The sequence below is a fragment of the Simochromis diagramma genome, unplaced genomic scaffold (genome assembly GCF_900408965.1).
Source record: "Simochromis diagramma unplaced genomic scaffold, fSimDia1.1 OVJJ01000596.1, whole genome shotgun sequence".
Lineage (NCBI taxonomy): Eukaryota > Metazoa > Chordata > Actinopteri > Cichliformes > Cichlidae > Simochromis > Simochromis diagramma.
This window is the reverse complement of record NW_024387245.1, coordinates 21648160-21669029: the sequence shown is the minus strand read 5'-3', so window position 1 is coordinate 21669029 and position 20870 is coordinate 21648160. Positions and strand designations below refer to the sequence as shown.

General features: G+C 38.7%; 1 long non-coding RNA gene across 1 annotated transcript; it reads left to right on the top strand.

Moving 5' to 3' along the window:
- The first annotated feature begins 14658 nt into the window (after positions 1-14658).
- Positions 14659-15310, top strand: LOC120714606. Its single transcript, XR_005691443.1, has 2 exons — positions 14659-14724; positions 15022-15310. It is a non-coding gene; the product is annotated as an uncharacterized LOC120714606 (long non-coding RNA).
- The last annotated feature ends 5560 nt before the right edge of the window (positions 15311-20870 follow it).

The following is a 20870-nucleotide window of genomic DNA, read 5'->3' as shown; positions in this document are numbered from 1 at the left end:
TGCCCCTGCACTTTGCTCCACTTTGTCACCAGATGAAACTGCTTTTAACAGCTTTATTTTTTTTGCCTGACCCATTCACACCCCAGCTTTTTTGTCCTTCCCATCCAGGCTCTATTCATATTCCCCTTTTTACTTTCTCTACTCCATTCTCCAAAGTTCACCTGCATTCCCCCTATCCCATTATCAAAACCATTTTACCATGCCGAAGCGGCTTGCTGATTCCTCCCCAACATGAACAGCCTGCCTTTCATAGAAAAGTGCTCCCTCTCTCTCTCTCCCATGAATGCATGGTATTAATAGCATCTAGCATGCAGCTTTCATTGCAGTCTCACAAATGGAAATGTTTTGTAGGAAGGTGTACATCTCACATTTCTCTCAAAAGGAAGTCAGAGGGGTAAGTGCCACACCATTGGCGCTATTACATTTTTTTTCAGGGTATGGCTGAATTATTGATCACATTAGTCTAAAAGAGTGGCAGCTCACTGATCAATAACAGGCCCTTAAGGTTCCATTAGCTGTATTGTTCAATAACGACTGGTTCTTTCGCGACGCATTCAATGAGTCTTTAAAGGCAATACTCCCTATTAAGTGAATTCAGGCCATATGAACCCTCGTCTAACATAAAGGTGACATATGACACAGTGGCTTGCCTGCATTTCACTTTTATTGAACACATAGCTATATTCAGATTGATCACGCTGAATCAGCTGACAGATCTGATGTATTCCTGTATAATAAACATGTTACAGCTGACATTTACACATCCAGTCATGCATCCAATTTGGGAGAGGTCAGTAGGAAAACCATTAAATTCATCGTGGGCAGTAGCACAAGTAATATTTATTCATCTGACTGGCCGAGTGCTCGCATAATGTATCGATTTATTCTGAAATGAGACTGAGTAAAATAAATTGAGATGGATACAGTGGCAGATTAGACAAAACATACAGTGGGCCTCTCTCTTTTTGATTCCACATTTATGGATGAAAAAATGATTTAAAGACAAAAAGGGAGCCTCAACCCAACATCACCTGTTTTTTGTTTTTTTTAATGCCAAAACATAAAAAAAGTTTCAAACACACACCAATCAAGAAATGATGTTTGTAGATTTAACAAAGTATTACAGAGTCACTGGTTCATCTGTGTTGTGCTATTAAAATAATAAAATGTACTCTGTGAAACAAAGAAAAATTTGCTTCTCATAAAGCAAATTATTTGGACAATTTGTCTTTTAAACTCCTTTCTGCATATAAAGATATTTGAACATCTTAGAATAAAGGACAGGAAACAGCACAGGAGCAAAAGAGATCAATTAACAAAAGTATTCCTATAAAATATATTGGAATGACCCCACTTGGTCATTTCAGTCACTGAAACAGCTTGGTCTCTTGAGGGCTATCCAACCTAGAGCCATGGCACCAATAGTGCCATAAATTGTTATTAAAGTATTGAGGTTTCTCTTGTGCCCTCATGTGCACATTGCTCAGGAGTTGCTACCATATTGTAGTAAAACTTGAAAAAGTGCAACACAAACCAAATTTGGCAACAGTTCGTTTTCAGGGTAAAAAGCACAACTTCTCAGTTTCACTACAACTCGGAGAGCAGCTGGTTAATATTTGTAGAGAAGTCCATCACTTCTGTTTAAACTACCACCATTGCATTTTGATGGAGACCAAAGCCAGACCAAAGCAACTACAAGGACGTAAAGAGAATACATATTGTGCTTGGAACATTAGCAACCATTTTCAAAGCAACTTCTGTCAACCTCCAGGCAAAACATGCAACAGGTGGAGGAATAATTCTTTTCCCCTAACAACGACCAGTGTCTAGGCCTGTGTGGCTATGACCGTATGCATTTGATCCTATATTATCACCATGATTATCAATGTTGAGGTTGTTTTGCAAAACAATTAATGCAATACACACTCTTTATTTTTCTTAAAAGTAATGCAGTACTGTACATTAGAGAAGGTAATTTGTTACATTATTTTCTCGTTACTCTGTAAAATGACTTGAAATGTATTTAACACATAATTACATGTTAACAATATAAACCTTAGGCTACAATTTTACACGCCAACACAAATCCCTATCAGAATGAGGGCATACATATGATGTTGTAGTTTTTAGGTATGAACACAAAACTACGGAAGAGGATTAGGGCCACTGGAAAAAAAATAAGTGGGCATGTCGGGTTTTTTTTCTTCTTTTTCAGAATTCTGAGAAAAAATTAAAGTCAGAATTCTGACTTTTTTCTCAGAATTCTGAAAAAGAAGAAAAAAAGACGTGCCCACTTTGTTTTCAGTGGCCCCAATCCTCTCCGTACAAAACAGATTTGAAAGCTAGTCCAAAGAAAGCATGCTAATGTTTTGAAAACAGATAGACAGGAGGCTCAAGCCTGACCACTCGTCACTGCCTCTTTTACCTGTTGAAGTTCAGGCTCTGGCTGCAGGACTAAGGTCAGCATACACTCAGCTTTATCATCACTCTGGGTTCTTGGCTAGCTTTGTGTTAGCATGCTTTCTGTGCAGATGATGAAATGTGGTGATTGTATTTATAAGTAGCACAAGTTAACATAACATGGTTATTGGTCACGTTCTGCAAAATCTCATTAGTAGCAGTAGATCTATATCTGCCCTGTGATGGACTGGCAACACAATGGATGGTGTCCTAGGCTCCAGTCAGAAGGACCAAACATTGAAAAAGAAATTTAAATACATTTATAAGACTAAAATGTTTGAGATGATAGTAAGAACATTAAAATAATGATATGATGTCAAACTCGATCAGTGGTACTGATTATTGGAAACTGTGACAGTACTTTACTGTTTGTCAGTTTTTCTAATACTTTCACAGATGATGCCCATGCATGATCACAAACAGTACAGTGTGAAGTCATACAGTATGCAAAATGCATGCAGGAGGCAGATGGGACAAAACAAAAAATACATAATGAAAAGTTCGTTTAGCAACTATAACTAAAAGTAATGATAAACATTAAAACTTTTTTATTATCACTCAGATTTAAGCCTGTTAGCTTAGTTAATGTGTGTTTATGGCTGTTTAAATATTATTGCTAACATTTATCAGGCTCTGTGTTTGACATGTATTTAGAGTTTCGGCTGATAGTGGAGCAGACTGATTGCTTTGGATGGAAAATGAACCACATTGTTATGAATATAATTTTCCAGAGGGGGGGGGGACACAGTTGCAGAGCCATTTTCATAATCCTCTGTGGCTCATCAATAATACTATACAATAATACGTTAAGTAAAAAATAGTACTGATGGCTTTCTTGTTGCTTACAATCTGCGAAAACATCTTGAAGTCTTGCATTTTCTGTTTACCCCTATTTTGTTTTCATTTCTGAGTTTCCATTTCTATTTTAATTATGCTGACACTGATGGCGTGATTTGTTTACTTTATGTTGCTACTTTACTGAAGAGGAAAAAGAAAAATTAAGGGCAACAAAAGCAGCGCAGAATGGTCTGTTAAGTAATTTTCTGATGGGTACTTATTTTCAGATGACTAAAAATGAGATCTGATTGTGTTTTTTGTTTGATTTTGCTCACCTTCATCAACATGCAGGATTCCTTCCCTTTCACTCTCTTCATCGCTTTGAAGTCAGACTTTATTTTATTTTTTCAGGACCTTTGTTATTTTTTGCATCTATCCTCGGAAATAATGAACCTTACAGCCTTTTTAGCGCAGATGAGACAAAACGTGATTTTCATGCCTGGTAAACAGAAATAACAAACATTTTGCATATTTAGGAGTGTTGCAGGGCCTGTTTGGAGAGAGACTCTAGTGTTGTTCTAGCAATCATTTACAGATGTTCCCTAAATGCCTCACATGTGGGGAATTATTAATTTGGTGCTTTGAAAAGAGGACAGCTGTAAGGACACACTGGTTGGATGCGTGTGTGTGACTGCCTCTTCAAAACATAGCAGAGCAGATTGTGGGTTGCAGTTTTCTTAAGACTTGCTCATCCAAACTACACGAGTGAGTGACTGAAAACATTTGTCACAGGAAACCAAAGGCAATAAATAATAAAATAAAAAATTGGAAACATCTATCTTTGTGAGAACAAGTTTGAGTTTTAGACAGTGTCAGCTAGAAGTTTTTGGCTGGGTGTTTTTTGTTTTCTATTAAAAGGCCAGTGTGAGAGTTAAGATTAAGTGTTAAGGTGTGGTTTTATTACCAATTTGTGCTAGTTAATGCAACTGCTCATCTAAATGACCTCATTCGTGGCAGTGCACTTCCCCAGATTCCCAGCAACACTCCTGCCAAGTTTCAAGAAGATTGAACAAGTCCTTGTTGAGTTAACTAAAGAAGAGTCGAAGGAAGACTATAAGATATTAATATATTATGATATTTGTTGATTTATTAGGAAGCTACCCTGAGTTAGGTTTGTATTTCTAGTCCATTGCCTGGGACTAGACTGGCTATAAACCACTTGATCATTTTCTGGTGCCTCACTGATAAATCTATATCAGGGGTGTCAAACATAAGGCCCAGGGACCAGAATTGGCCCAGCAAAGACTCCATCTAGCCCTCTGGATGACTTTGGAATATGTGACAGAGGACACAGATTTTTGACTTTTAACTATATTTTCATGAATTTTACCCCTTTTCCCCTCTGATAAAGACCGCCCCCACTAGCATTCATATTGCATTAAAATAATTAGGTAATAAATGTTTTTACTATTCACTATAGAAATTTCTTAAAATTAAAAAGTATTTTAAAATAATAGTAAATCAAATCAAATAGGACATTTTCTGTCAATTCAGTACTTTTTTAATTACAGTCTGAGCAATGAGCAATGTAATCGTGCACATTTATTTATTCATGCTGACAGATTTCTTTCATTTACTACAGCAGAATTTCTTTATCATGTGGAAAACTGTACTGTTGGAATTGCACTTCTTTTTCTTATATTAATTGCTATTAACTGTGTCATTAAACATGTATTTACACTGACAGAAAGGACGTTTTGTTTTGGTTTGCATCTTAAGATTAAAGTGGGCTGTATGTGGTCGATGATATGAAATGAGTTTGATCTATATGAATGTGAGTTTCATATTTCCTTTTTACTCGATAAATATAATATTTAAAATCTTGGCTATAATATGTTTTATGATGAACCCGATGAAGGCCACAAGCCAAACAATAAAGTTGGCCTTTATACCACAGTTGTTGCTGAAGCTTGTCACTCTTCAGACGTCTAGACAGCTCTGATCCATGCACCTTGGAAGTAAGGCTTCCAAGAAGGCTAGAAATTTTGCTAGAAACCTCCAGTCTTCCTCACAAGTTTATTCAGCCAACCTGCAAGTATTGACTTCACCCCCAGTGCCATTGCCAGGACCCTAAGCAAGATTAGCTTAACTTGTTAACACACTAAACATGAGAGACATCCCTATATCCCATGTTCAGTTAGCCTGCAAAATTCCCATTAAATATATATAGTACAGAAGCTGGCTGCAATTCCCCAAGAAGGTGATAGTCCCCAATGAGAAGAACCAGCTGGCGCTAAATGGCTAAAATTACTTACTTCTAGACAAAAAGGGCCCATTTTATTTTAGTTTCAAATATCTATAATCTGTAAATACATCTATGCACTTTTAATTTTTCCTACAGCTGATTTTTGCCATAAATGCTTATTTAAGGATTTCTAAATTAGCATTGTCTGAAGCCTGCCGGTTTCCAAACAATAAGTACAACGTAGCAGTCATGTCTGTTGTGATTTAATTATCAGGTGGTGCTGTAAGTTCGCTACTGATGCTCTTCTGATATTTAAAATAATGTAAAGAGGCTCATGGTGGATGACACGCAAGGTATTTTAATAATATCAAAACACCACAAAGTCTATGGACAGCAGCTCCTCAGGGTTTCATTCATTCTAGTTTGGTTGAGATGTGTCTCTATGAAAGAGGAAGTTCAAAGGTAGCAGTTTAGAGATCCTATTAGAGGTTATCTGACATCAGCATTAAGCTTAAATCAACACTTTGCATCTGCAAGCATGTATTGAGACAGACATTAGACTATGTGAAAAACACTGCCCTGTAATTCATTTGACTGGAGCACATCCAGCAGCACCGCAGGAGTGCCAACGCCCGCCTGAGGCTCAAGATGACTTTGTAATGATGAAGCTTCATTTCTTGAGTTTACATCACAGCTCCTACTTCACTGAGTCACAAATGAGACCTTTGAAAGTGAAGGTAGAAACACAACACACAAGATGATTAAGAGTTGTAGTTTTGTAAAATGTTTATGTCTCCTCATACTGCTTGTATTGAAAATGTTTTGATTACATTGAAATATTGAGCTTTTTCTATAATTTTAGTCCCCTGTATAATCACCTTAACTTCTTGTTACCTTTTAATGGTAATTATGTTTCGCTGACTTTAGTCTTCCACCTTTTCTCACATTGCACATTAGATTTTGAAACATATTCATTTTCAAACATGTCTCATACACAATATTTGCCTGAAAGTTTTACTGTTAGAAGGGTATAAGAATAAAAGGATGCCTGTCAGGCTAACGGTAATCCTACCACCATTTTAAAGTAACTAAATTGCAACAAATGATGTAGGGGAGTTGATCAAGTAAAGAAAGAACAGGCATAAATGAAAGCTAATGGTCTTTCTCACTGGTGTATTCTTTTTTTTAATCCAATAAAAGTATTTTTAGCTGCTGTTTTTGCTTTGTGCAAATCATCTATTGGCTTTCAGGATGCATCCATAGACCTCTTAGAGCCGCACTATTCTTTAAAAAAGCCATACGTGTGGTATAGTGTCCCAGTAAGTGAGAGGGGGGAATGATGGATGAACCAAGACAATCAGCTAAACCCTGAAAGTGTTAGTTGTAGTTAAGAAAAAAAACCTCATTTCTCTGGCTGGGCATGTAACTTCTCTGAGATGATTTCTAATAGAATCTTCTATGGTTCAGTTTTATTTATGTTTTTATTCCATGTGTAACCTCTACTGCTGATTTTACTATTTATGTATGCATCTGTCATATTATTTCCATTATTAATACTTTCAGGATTTTTTTTCCTGCAGCATATAATGATGTACGTGTCAGAGCCCAGTGCTACGAGGAGCTGTGCGCCATGTGCTCAGCAGGACCTCTTCAGCCTTTTTCTTGGACCACTGACTGTGATGGCCAGAAAATCTTTGGGGCTGTAATGAGCTAAAATTGAACAGAGAGATGGCTCCAGATGGTGGTGTCATCGTGGTCCTCGGTCCCATCTCCAATTCAAATCCCGGACCTGCGTCCGCATAGTTTAGTAACCAAGGATGCCATGGCTATCTCGAATCACAATGGACTAGCATCGAGTGGGAAAGAAAATACAGTCTATAATTTCATCTATTATTTGCTTTTCCTTTAGTGAAAGGAGCTCTTTATTTTTTTGGAAAATAAGAAGAATTTGGGGATTCAGGTGGAAGAGAATAAAATAGAAAGCATCAATCCAACAAGGCATGTACACAATGCATTTCATCATGTCTGCATCTGTTATCTTAATTGCACAGATAGATTAATTTTTTTTCCAAAGTGCAACCGAATTTTCAGAATGTTTTACTCATTTTTTCCCTGGAAAATGCAGCGTTTTAGTATTCTATAATTACTTCCTTATAGCAGTTTTCATGTTTGCTGCTACATGAACATGCTGGATATAATATTGCAAGGCGACATGCAGTCATGAGCTCTCTTTTAATGTAGTTAATTAAAACAGCAGGAGTCAATTAATGTTGATAATTAACAGCTACGGCAGTTGCATTACATTTCTTACATTTCTTGCACAGCACTTGTTCAAGATCTGTTAAGTTGCTAACTCACCTAGTGGTCTATCGTGATAAAAATGTCAGCAGAACTCATGGATACAAGCAGCAGATGTACCCTAGAATCATCCCTTAAGACTGGGTGAGGAGTTTAAACAGTTAGTTGTGAGATGCTGAGAGTGAGTGCCTGACAAGCCCAGTTGTAAGTAAGCTATTAAGACTCGACTGTACACCGTGTTCGTGTTTTCCTCCGAAACAATAAGTTCCGTTGGAGCAGCCTTTCAACGCCTCTCTCTGTCTCTCGCAAGCAAAGTTGACCCAGACAAAGTAAAGCTAGTTTTTGGCTACAAGTCCGACACGGTACCTGACATATTAGCCAGAGGTCCCTTTACATACGGTTTTATGCCTTTACGGTTTGTAGCCGTGGACCTGTTTTATATACGTGCGGAATAGTTTTCTTTTCGAGATCGTTGCAAAAAGTGCAGCCTTACCTAATGTCCACCCTACTGTTACTCATTTTATATTAAGATTTAAAAATCTAGTTGGTATTGGTATGGCGAGTAACCTTCAGTAATAGTAATAAATCACACAGCAATAGTACATTCATGTAGTTGTAAAAAGCATGATAATATATTAAGTAATCCAAAGTATTCAGAATACGTTACTCTTATTGAGTAACGTAACGGAATACATTACAAAATACATTTTGGGGCATGTATTCTATAATCTGCAGTGGAATACATTTTAAAAGTAACCTTCCCAACACTACTACTTGCTTAGGAGGTCCTCTGTGTCCCCCGTAGCAGAGACTGTAGCATCTACACAGGAAGTGATTTGCATTCTTTGTATCACTTTGCCACCGATGGTTGGTTGCTAGCAGACATTCCTGTCTCCAGGTGACTACTCTAATATATTTGCAATTGTGTCACATCTCAGTCAGCAATATCTTTACTCTCACAGGTGGTCGCTTCAGTAACTTAACTCATCTTTGCAAAAAGTTTATCTCAAGATTCGCACACTTTACGTTATCAGCTGTTATGTTGCTCGATGTTGCTTGGAATCGCAGAATGTGGTTGACTTTTTGTGGTGTCTAGTCACCTCGTTACTGCTAATCACTTTCTGTGGATGGTATTTGACCTGGAACTGGATGATAGATGGATAAATCTCTTCTTGTTTGACCAAATTATAATTTTAAATCTAGCGTAACTGACCTTTTAGCCACAAGAACAATGGCAACAAACTTATCATCATTATATTATTAGCTTCTAATATCCCAAAACCAGAAATTATGCTATTTATCTTTCTCCCTTACCAACTTGAGAGGAAAAAACATGTTGTTGTTTTTTTTCCAGTTCTAGTACTTAAATTAAGGTCAGGAATAAGAAAGCATGTTTTAACTTAACAAAAGTTTTACTGCTTTAATAACCCTGAAACTGTCTGATGGATCGAAGTGAAGCACAAAGAGAGATCCATCAGTTGACTGGCAGCTTGCTAATGTTAGTGTTTGTAAACTGTGGTAAAAATCAAACTTTTGCAGCCTCACTTTAGTTTAGGACAGGATGAGAAAACAGCATTCACTTTTGGCAGAAAAAATTTCAACACACAGCAAAAGAACAGCTGTAAATAATGCAGGGACTGCTTTCTGGATTTCATTTAGCTGTTAATTAATCTTATTAGTAACATGTGTTTTTATTTTTATGGAAACAAAACAGCCTTTACAACCGTGTTTAGGTGAAATCCACTTATTTAGTGAAGGGGACATATTATGACTTTCATTATTTTCTGTCATAAAAAATTACTTATTTTAATTTAATAATTTCATCAAATTCCCAAAAAATTAGGAATGCTGTGTAATATGTAAATAAAAATTGTGTGCAAATATTAACATAACTCTTAAATTTAATGGCTGCTGCCATCAAAGTTTTTAATTTTGTCTCAAAAGTTGGGACAAGGGCAACAAAAGGCTGGAAAAGTAAACAGTACCAAAAGGAAACAACGGGAGGAACGTTTTGCAGCTAATTAGGTTTACTGGCAACAGTCAAGTAAAACAACTGGGTATAAAAAGAGCATTTTATAGATGTTTCTCAGAAGTAAAAAGGGACACAGAGTCACAAATCTGCAAAAAACCTGCATCTATACATAGAATAAAGTTCGTGCATTATGTACAGTATACAATATAATCGTTTAATGTTGGATTCCTGTCAACTTGAGGTCTAATGGAGGTTAAAGATCCACCACTAAATTAATAACCCATATAATAGTCCAGAAACAGCACCATCTTCTCTGGAGCAAAGCTCTTTCAAAATGTGGCCGACCAACCTTTAGGCCTGACTGAGGGCCACATTCACATTTTTGAGCTCAAGCTCTTTAGGTCCTGTTCGTTCTAGAATATCACAGAATGCCCTCTATGAAACTCTCAAGAGTGAGAGATCTTGAATATTTAAGAGCTTTTCTGACACTGCTAAATAACTGTGAGCACGGAAGCCAGTTCAAACCTATGGTTCACAAGGAGCAGCCAATAGCAAGAAAGTTAACTGGTAAGGGTGGCTTTAAACAAAGAGAAGCTAAAGCAGCTTTTTTTAGACTGAGGACGGACTGAGTGGGTCAAGGGTCAGTTCAAGGCATGCAAAGCTGCAGAACGATCCATAAATAAAAATATGAGAGGTAAAAATAGGTCTGTTTTAACCATCAGCATAAACAAACTTAAACACAGTAAGAATATGCTGACAGAAACTAGATTATACGCTTTGCTGTACCCACAGATGCTCATAATCAGTGCAACACAAGCAAATGTTATAAAAAAGAATCCCATTTGCACAATCCTGTTTTAATCCAGTATTTATTATGATATATAATCCCCCCGGCTAATAGAAATTCCCTAAAATGAAGGAATAGGAGCAATAATTCTACTTGTATTTCACTAGTAAAAATTTAATAGGGGACAGTAATCACGAGTGAAGGAAACAGGCAGGAAATGTGGGATATGGTGCAGAGGATGCCAACAGGACACATGAAGGACACATGAAGGGAACAAAATGGGAAGGTCACTTCATGAGGGAGCAGAGTCATTCTAAACAGGCTCTCAGACAGAGCGGTATGTTTGTGGTTATCCCAGCCAGGCAGCAGGTGCTGGTTTGGTCCCTGCTCCAGTGAGCTGTGTCTAGGTGTCTGGGTGGCTCCACTCCCAGATGGGGCACAACAAGTCGTAGAAAAAGAGAGAGTGTGTGTGCATGTGTGTGTGTTTATGTTAGTGCTAGATGAGGTGAGCGGAGGTGAGCTGCCATGTGGACGAGGTGATTAGATTAGCAGCATCTGAGGCCTGGGCGCATGTCCGGGCGTCTGTCTGAGGGTCAGGGCTCGTCTTTCTCTCTCTTCACTGTACGTTCAGCTGCTCTGTGATTAGCCGCTGATGGGTGAAGTCACACAAAACTTAGGCCAGTGCCAACTTTTCTTCTCGGTAAACAAGGTGACCGTGTTCCACATTTGCCAACATGTCTCTACTCATCGAAAATTAATGAGCTCACATCCGTGGGTTTCTTGGCTGATGGCGATATATGGATTATGTGTACATACAGAAGGAGTGAGCTGTCATCTGGCAATTTGCTCTGTTTGGTCTGCTCTTCTCTCAGGGTGTTTTCATATTTGTGCTGATTATGAGCATTTTTGACCCAATACACATAGGTAATAAACTCGGGAGCTAAATCAATCATTTAGAGCATTGATTTTTGTCTTTTCCAATCCACCTGACAACATGTAGAAATGTAATAAAACAGACTAATGAGATTAAAAAGAAGCATTTGTATCTATAGAGTAACTTCACCTGTGCTCCACATTAAAAACCACTGGGAGGATGTGAAGGAGACAAAGGACTGTCATAGCCATGATGCAGAATTAGTGGTGCAAAAATGGCCTGTTAATTTTGATCAGCTGGTCAGTTACATGTGTACATTTCAGGGATGATGGTACAGAGGAAAGGAGACATGCAACTCTTATTATATCAGTTAAAATATTTCAACTTTGTAAAGCATCTTGTAATGGGATGAATGGAGCTACAAGACCAGTGAGTTTTCAGACTAATGGTTCGGTGATGGTTCCTGTTGAGAAAACAGAAAACCAAAGATGCTGAAAACCAAAGACCTTTTTTTAAACCATTAGTTCAGGTACCACACAACAACATTAACCAACTCCTGTGTTTTGTCTCTAGTATAACACTTTAATTTCACTGGGATAGAAAATGTTGTCTGACTGCAGGTAAAGCAGCGAAAATGTTCTAAAGATCATGTCCATCTAAACTGCTTTCATTGTGGTCTCAGCCATACAGGTCTGGAGACCAGTCAGCAACCTCCTGGCAAACTGAGACTATTGACAGTAAAAGACTGACCTTTTGAAACATGTTAGTGTCAGTGTAACATCAAACTTTTAATCTGAAGGTGATTTGTTTTACGTTAGTTACTCAATATCTGCAGACAAGTCGTAATCATGCAAACCACAGGTATCCACAGCAGTCTGCTAGTGGCCAACGCAATCACGATGAGCTGTTTTGGTGCAGCACCCTCTTTGCGACCAGTTTCAGTGACAGCCTCTCATCACATTTTTCCTCAGCAACCAGTGGTTGTCAGGAGGTCATCAACCAGTCTCTAAGAGTATGTTACTGAAGTCTTAAGGCCCCAGTGTACCCACCGGTAATGTCATAACAGAGTGATGATGCGTGGCGCCGTTCAGACAACACCGCCATATCAGCGCTGATATAAGAAGAGAAGGAATCAAAACCAGAATCAAAGACACTGACAAATTTTTTCTTCAAAGACTTTCCAAAAAAGTCGCATCCTTTCAGACAACTGCAGATTCTCTGACCTCTGTATGTACATATGTAGTTCCTGAGTAAGAAACCAGGGTGTTTTTAATGTGAAATGACATTTTTAGCGTTTATAATATTCAGCCTGTATTATCAAAATTGCTTGTGACTTCTCACAACCCTCTTGGAGTACATACAAGAGGCTGTGCTGGAGGCTAATCTAGAATTGGATCACACATATTCACCAAAAAAAGATGGAATCAGCAGGGCACAATAAAATTGCCTGTTTCAAACTTGGAATCACTGGCACTGGTGGCTACAGGAGGGGCTACAGGGAGATTTTCCAAAATCTGAGACTTTAGAGATTGTGGTTCATTTGTGAGTCGATGTGACAAATCAAAACAGACAGTAAAACACAATGTAAATGTTTGCCTTTACCAACCACTAAAACTTACAAAGTAAATATTTCCGGTTTCCTTCCTTCCTCACACTTTTCAGTTGTGTCCTTTTTCTGTCTTTGGTTTGTTGCCGCTGGAGCATCACCTGCAGAGTGCTCCTTTAAAAGGTTTCACCTTAAGAGCTACTTAAGTCTGCCACATACATATTCAACATCCTTCCAACTTGAATAACCTCTTTTTGAATTTCAGCATCCCTATGTGAGTGACGCACGTCTTTCTGTCTCGTCAGTGCTTGGTTTGGCTGGCGTGGCTGGCAGCCGGGGTACCCAGGTGTGGTGCTGGAGGTACCCAGCTGTGAGGCCACCAGCCCAGGCATGAATCATAACAGCGTCCCCCTGTCATCCTGTCAGTCACGGCTGACAGAGGTCTCAGCAGGACACACAGCGTGGAGGGTGACAGAGTGTCTGGTGGCAAGTTTGAAACGTGAAAGGCCATGTGATGTATGTGATGTATGTAGTCTGTGTGTGTGTGTGTCTCCAGAAGAAACATTCAGCATCTCGTGTGCGTGACTCAGTGAAGAAGTGTAGCATAATGGTCCAAAGAGGTGTGTGTCTTCAGACCTGCAGTGCATTATGGCTGTGAAGTACACTACTGAGGCGTAACCATGGATGGAGAGAAATTGCCTGGTCACTCTCAGCATGAACAATTCCCTCTCTGGCTTTTGTCCTCCTTGTCTCTCTGCGCAGTAGAGTTCAGTCAATTTGCGGGACAGATTAACTCGATGGTTCAGGGGAGAAGTTTCTCTCTCAGTGCGATGTGACTGCATGGAAAGTTTACCACGATGTGTTTACTTAACACACTGCCAAATTAGTCTGGGGTTAATGATAAGCTGTTGTTTGGGGAGGGAATTCCAGCAAACCTGGTAATATAAAGAAGAATTGTATGTTGTCATAAAACCATACTACTGACAGCTTTTAAATAGGATCAGTGTAAAGCATAAATAACAGAACATAATTTATTGGCTTTATTCATTTTTCTTTTTTAACCGGTGCTCCACCGGTATAGAGCTCATGGTTGAAGGTTTTGAGACATGCTAGCAGATTGCTCTGTTGATCCACAACACTGGTTCACGCTGATTTAACTCTCCAGTCTCAACTGCTGTCAAACAAATTGATAAAAATATTCATGGTTGCAAATGACAGACTCTCCTGAATGGCAATTGCTTAATTTTTCCAACACCAGCAGTACAATATTTGCCTGGTGACTTACCTATCAAACATTTATATTGGAGGTTTTTTCCTCTGTGTGGCAATCATCAAGTCAAACTTTGACGCCTGACATACATACACTACAGCTCTCTATAGTTTTTAGCACTAATTGGCAAATATTAGCAGCCAAATATATAAAGCCAATGTGGTGAAGACTGTAAAAATAATACAGCTGGTAAACACCAGGATGTTAGTGTCATCACTGTGTTGATTTATTTATATAAGATGACACAACAAGCCGTCCTCGGTTACATAGTTCCAGAGATCAGCTGCCTCCAAAGCTCAGCAAAAGGTCTTTAGCTTAGCTTGCCTTGTTCATCTGAGGTCACTTGGGACATCATTCCAGAGTCTTGATGTAACAACTGCAAAGGCACAACCCCCATTTGAAATAAACTTCGACCACAGGGTGGTCACGAGTGCCTGGGAAGCAGACCCAGAATCATTTTGAAGGAGTGTATGGATGGATCTACCACACATGCAGGTACAAGACCTTTTAAATCTTTAAACAGAAACAGTGCCACTCTATACTGGGTTCTGTAACGCACTGGGAGCTAATGCAAGGCTGCTAACACTGGAGGAATGTGGTCTGTCTTTCATGTTCTAGTCAGCAGGCTGCAGGACTTCATAGTAACTGTAGATGATCAAGAAATGATTGACTAATTCAAGTATACAGTATATTACAACTGTCATGGTCCTCCTGTGTGTCTCTGCCTTTCTCTCTTTCCCTCTCTACTGGCTTGAGTGTGTGTTTGTTTGTGTGCCACACCTTGCCTGGTAGGTTTGGGATCCCTTCGAGTTTCCTCTCCTCAATTCTTGCACCTGAAGCCATCAAGCTCACCTGTTTGTCATCTACTGATCAACCTGTCTGTTCTCACGCTGGGAGAGGTCCTTCACTATCTAACCATGTTAGAGAGACGCGGCATTTCTGAGAGAGAGTCGTGGAGGAGATTCTGTTTCTGTTCCATGTGCGGTTGGAGTTTGGATCTTACAAACGGACTTTCCCTGCCTCAAGATTTTGTAAATAGTTTCCCTTTCACATGCACTGTAAATAAAGTCACTCAGTCTGGTCTCCTGAGTCCCATGTTTTGAGTCCGGTCTGCTCCATTGGTTATGACAACAGTAGTCCAGCCCAGATGTAGCAAAGAATGCATAACCTTTTCCAAATCTGGTGGAAGCTGGTCTTGACCACAGCATTGAGTTGGTTGTTGAATTTCAATTTTGCATCTAAGATTATACCAAGGTTGTTGTTGTTGTTGTTTTTACCTGTTTTAATAAAAGAGGTTTAAGAGTCTTTCAACCTCTCAGTTTATAGTGGAGGGACAAACCATATGACATCTGTTTTGTACACTTTTAACTGTGAGAAAGTAAGCTGTGTTATTCTCAATTTACTATTGTGTTATTATTGTTATTGCTTCTGTCTCTGGTTTTGACCCATGCCAACTCCTGAGGGGCATAGCCAGCTCATTAGCTGCTTAATTTTCCTGTTTGTTTACAAGCTAGCTGTTGACTGAGTCACACTGGTGGTTTAACATTGTCACATGGTTTGATGTATTTTGTAGGAATTTTCGAGCCCTTCTTCAAGTGTTTCACTGTTATCTGTTTTTGTTGGTTTCACTTTAAATATTATTTTATTATAGATTTGATCAATTTTGTTTTATTAAACAGCTTATGTTAAATTCAGTGCTGGGAAATGTTGACCATACAAAATATGGATGTAACCACTCAGTCACCCAGTGCTTTTGGACTTTGTACTTTGAAACCTCAGTGTTAGCACTTTAAAATGCATCCATCCTTCCATCCCCTGGTTGAGCTTCCAGTCAGATTCCTGAGAATAACCCTAGATTAGATCATTGGAAAGAATGTTCCTCTGTGATTGGTGTTTAAATTTTCTCCAGTATTATACATCTTGTATGCAAGCCAATTATGTGACATGGACAAGTGTTTGCACGAGTATCTTCTTTGCAAACCTCAGGTAACTGCAGCAAACCACTAGCAACCATTGCATATGCAAGGGGGTTGTTGGTGCAGCAGCGTATACCACTTTGCAAACAAGTTCAATTAGCTACAGCAAGCCGGCGGGGTTTGATGACTGCTCTTTAGGCCTGTGCAACCGAGGCTTTAATTGGTTTTGTTTTCAAATTAAATAAGGCATTCCTTCATTTGCCCCTGTGTCAGATTGGCGACCTGTCCTGGGTGTATTTTTGCCCTGTGGTGGGTGGGATAGGTTAGATAGGATAGATTAAGAAACTGCAACAACTGAATATTAGAATACTTTACATATATTTATTCTAAGTCAAAGGAAACCTCTTTGTAGACATCAACACTTTAGTTCACTGTAACTGTAAGATATGTAATATAAAATACGTCGGTGTGCAGATCCACTGGTCATTTTTAATGTATATGACCACAGAGTCATATCCATTAACTTACTTGCCCTTGCCTTTTCCCCCTTCCACCTATATCACACTCTCTCTTTCTAATTCATTGTCCAGCCATGTGGAAGTGATGATCTGTGAGCCCACCCCTGAATGCATGTACTGTGGGAATGGCCCATTATTACACATTTGGGCAAGCAGCACAGGGCCATATAAATAAAAGACTTCCCCCCGCTGACACCGGAGGTTCACACCTCCTCTTCTCATTTTTCCTCTTCATTCCAGTCTCTCAACCTCCTCGCCCTCCACCATTCTTCCTGAACCGCACAACAGAAATCTCTCGTAACAAGTCATATAATCTTTATGTCACTCATAGTTATGGGTCCTTTTTATAAATGCAGTTTCACCTATAAAACAGAATGAGTCAGGTCACTTTGCACTGACTGACTCTTGGAATTGAGTGCATTATTTTATGATTTAAAAAATCTTTACCGGTGGCTCTGACTGTAGTTAGCACCTAATATCCAGATGTGGGATTTTACAGCACAAAGTAAAAATGTGAATGCACAGTCCAAAGCTGCAGGGCCTGAGCAGCGAGGAAAACATTTGGCTTAATTAACCAAAGTCACGTTAGATGATGTCACCTGGAAACACACTTAAGCTCAGTAAGCAACAAGCTGTAATTACCAATATGGATTTTCAGGAATTACATGATTAACAGGAAGACAAATAACATTTTTACTCTGAAAAGTTTCCATGTTTTTGAGCATTATTATTTTATTAATCTTTCTCCGATCCAAGAATAACTACAACTCATTCAGCCTGTTCGTCAAATACGTTTACATTTACCATTAATCTTTTTAAAATTATTGCTGTTGATGAATTTTAACATTTCTGTCATAGATATTTCATAAAAACAGGTTGTTAACGGTAGTGGGATCAATATTTAGAAAGTATTTGACAATGCTTCTGGTGTCTGGGAAAATCTAAAGATAATCTAAAAATCTAAAATACTGATGTACACCAAATCTATACTTGAATATAGTACCTTTCACTGTGTTAGGTTTTCATTAGGTTACTTCCACTTGGAAATCTCTCACTTTCTTGCACTTCATTTATTTTTCCTGTTCTTTTTCTTTGGTTTCCCGCCCGTTCTGTGCACCACCTGTCAATAATTATCCAGTCGGTCTTCCCACTACACTCCCTTTTTCCTTTATTACTTGTTTCCACATGTTTTCTTCTTCTAGTGCAGAATTCCAGGTGTATTTGATTCCCTGTTTTCACACTTCCTCTCTGCTGTTAGATCTCTACGTTTTCCTGCCTTTTGTCTGCACTGGTTGCTCTGAGACTGATCACCTGCATATGATCTCCGGCTCATTAGATTAAAGATTTGGATTTCAGATTTTACTTTGCCCCCTTTATTCTTCCCTTGTGATAAGTTCAGGAGTTACCATTTTAGCAAATTAATGTAGTTGAGTTCCACTACTGGCTTTTGGTTTCATTCATGGTAACTTAATAGCACTAACAAACATAAAAAGGAGGGCATGACTTTTGTTTACTAATGAAATTTCTTTACTCTATTTTTATTTGGGTCCAGTATTTATTTATTCATCCGGACCATATCTGATTAAAAGTCAAACTGTCAGCTGATTTAGCTGACAGTTTGACTGTTTGAAAATGGGCCTAAAATGTCTTTGTTGAAAAGGATTTAGAAAGGTTAGAAGAGCTTCATGAGTGAAATTTTGGAATCTCATAAGTTCATAAGTTTCACTCTCAATACCCGATCTGTGTCTATGTGTCACACCTATACAGGTTATGGATGCAGCTTACTAACCAAGTTGGCAATCTGATAACTTAGCATGCCACACTTTCATCCAAATGGTCGCTTCTGGCTCCCAAAAGACAACATGGTGACATCCTATGGTGACATTCCCTATATGTGCACACTGGAGAAAATTACATATATATTTTACATCCTTTTTAATATATGGACAGAGGATGGGTGGGTGTGTTGAACAAAGGATATGGAGCTGCCAGGCAGGAGGAAAAGACCACAGAGAAGATTCATGGATGTAATGAAGGAGGACATGCACAGGGAGAGAGGAAGATGACAGGGACGGGGTGAGGGGGCAGATGATTCACCATCATGACCCCTAAAGGGAGCAGCTGACAGAAGATTAAAACTTATTTTAGATCTTGGGCGACACAATGTCTGAATTGAGCCAGCTCAGTCATATTATGTTGCACAATATTGTATTAAAAAGGAGTAAAGAAGTTAATTTTGAAAACATTCACGTCTACTGAAGCATTTATAACTTGAAAAATTTTCAGCATTTCACCATTTTATGACTTAATCGCCTGCACCTATGCTCCTAATGAATCTGCCATCAGTCGTACAACAGCATTGGAGTATCTCAAGTTAAAGCTGCTACAGATTGATTTTTGCTCTGACTCGAGCACTGACCTCACGGACACGGGAACATTCTCGTCCTTGTTTTGCTTTATTAGTCTTTATTGAAGTATTATTGAACAACACCTGGAAACCGCAGTTGTTGTAGGTGGAGGGGAGAGACGGGAGGACAGGAAGGTGTGAGGTGGAGGGAAACTGGTTGATAAAGAAAGAGACAGAGAAGCAGACAAATACAGAGATGCTTAAAAATAACCAAGAAACATGAGAGATGAAGCCAAAATCACGATTTTTTCCCCCTTGTCTTTTAAATACTCCTCAGAGAATACAACACATCTATCAATCGATCAATTTATTTATAAGCACATTTAAACACAACACAGGTTGACAAAGTACTATACAAAATAAAGATTAAAACACATCTAAAATTCTGCATGCTGAGATCTCAGACCTTTGACCTTATTTTGCATCAGGAAAAGAGGAAAAATGATGGACGCACTGGCAACAGCCACTTGAACGGCATTAGCAGGTATTCTCAGGGAAGATAAATTTAACACAATAATGTAAAACGACAGCATGCTCATAAAAACCTCACCCTAATTATTAAAATTAACTGCAACAAGCAATTACAGAGATTCATGCTATTTGCATGAAATGTCAGTGTAATTATGGTTGGGTACAGTCTATTATCTATCAGGTATTCCAGGAGCAAGCCCGCTTCCAATGTGTGAGGCAGCAGATGCCACAAAGCAGCATGAAATAAGGTTTCAAGAGGCTTCTTTGTTGAGCACGGTACTTGTTGCATCTGGAGAGGCTATCTGGGGGAAAAAATACAATGGTTCTTAAGGATATGAATTCCTTGCTTTTTTCTTTCTCAAGAAAGAAAGAAGAAAATTAATTCAGAGTAAAAGGCTGTGGCTGCTGATTGCACGTTATTATCCTATAGAGTCCTTTTACAGGCAGATCGATAGATTCTTCCATTTGCGGAAAAAAGGTTTGTACGTTTTAAGAGACAAAAATAAAAAACTTTTAGTGTTTAAATGGAGATTAAAATGTTAGTTCATCTATCATATATCAATTTTAAGCATTTCTTAAGAAACTTGTTTGTTTGATAAAAGCAGCAGGAAAAGCTGTCACCCACAGGTTTGTAAAGTCCTGTTATGAAGCCTCAACCATTTTTACCATCCCCATTTTGGGATTTTAAAATCTAAATCCATTAAAATAGTCCCCAAAAAATCACCTCCTAGCTCCTTTTCCTAACCACTTTTCCTGGAGAAAGGAAAAATTAAAATATCATGAGATCAAGGAAAGGTGTGAAATAAAACAGGGAATCTCAGATGTGCAGTGAAGCCACACTTCAGCCCACCGTGTTCGTACCATGTTGTTTCAAGCAGGTCATACAAACAATTGGCTGGAATTTTTAAGAAAAGGGAACATGTAGGGTCACTCCTGACCCTGAATGTTTAGAGAAAAGCCCTACATTATTCTGCTCCTCAGTAACTGGCTGAAGAAACAGAGCAACAACTTCTGGTTCCACTTCTCTCCGGTATTGAATTTATTAAGAACAAAAGGGACTGTGCCACTGTGTTATATTAATGCAATAATATACAATATGTGACTGCAGTAACAGTGTTCCCATGAACACACACACAGACTCGAGGTCTGATGGTAAATGATGTTTCGTGTTCTTCTAGACATTGTACAGGTCGTCCGTTACACACAGACTTCAGGTTTGTAGTTTGTAATAATGCAGCTCTCTCATGAATAAATCCGGCTCACCACCTGACACTCAGTCCTCAGGACCTTACACAGTCCCCAGCAATTTCTAAATCAAAAACACACTGA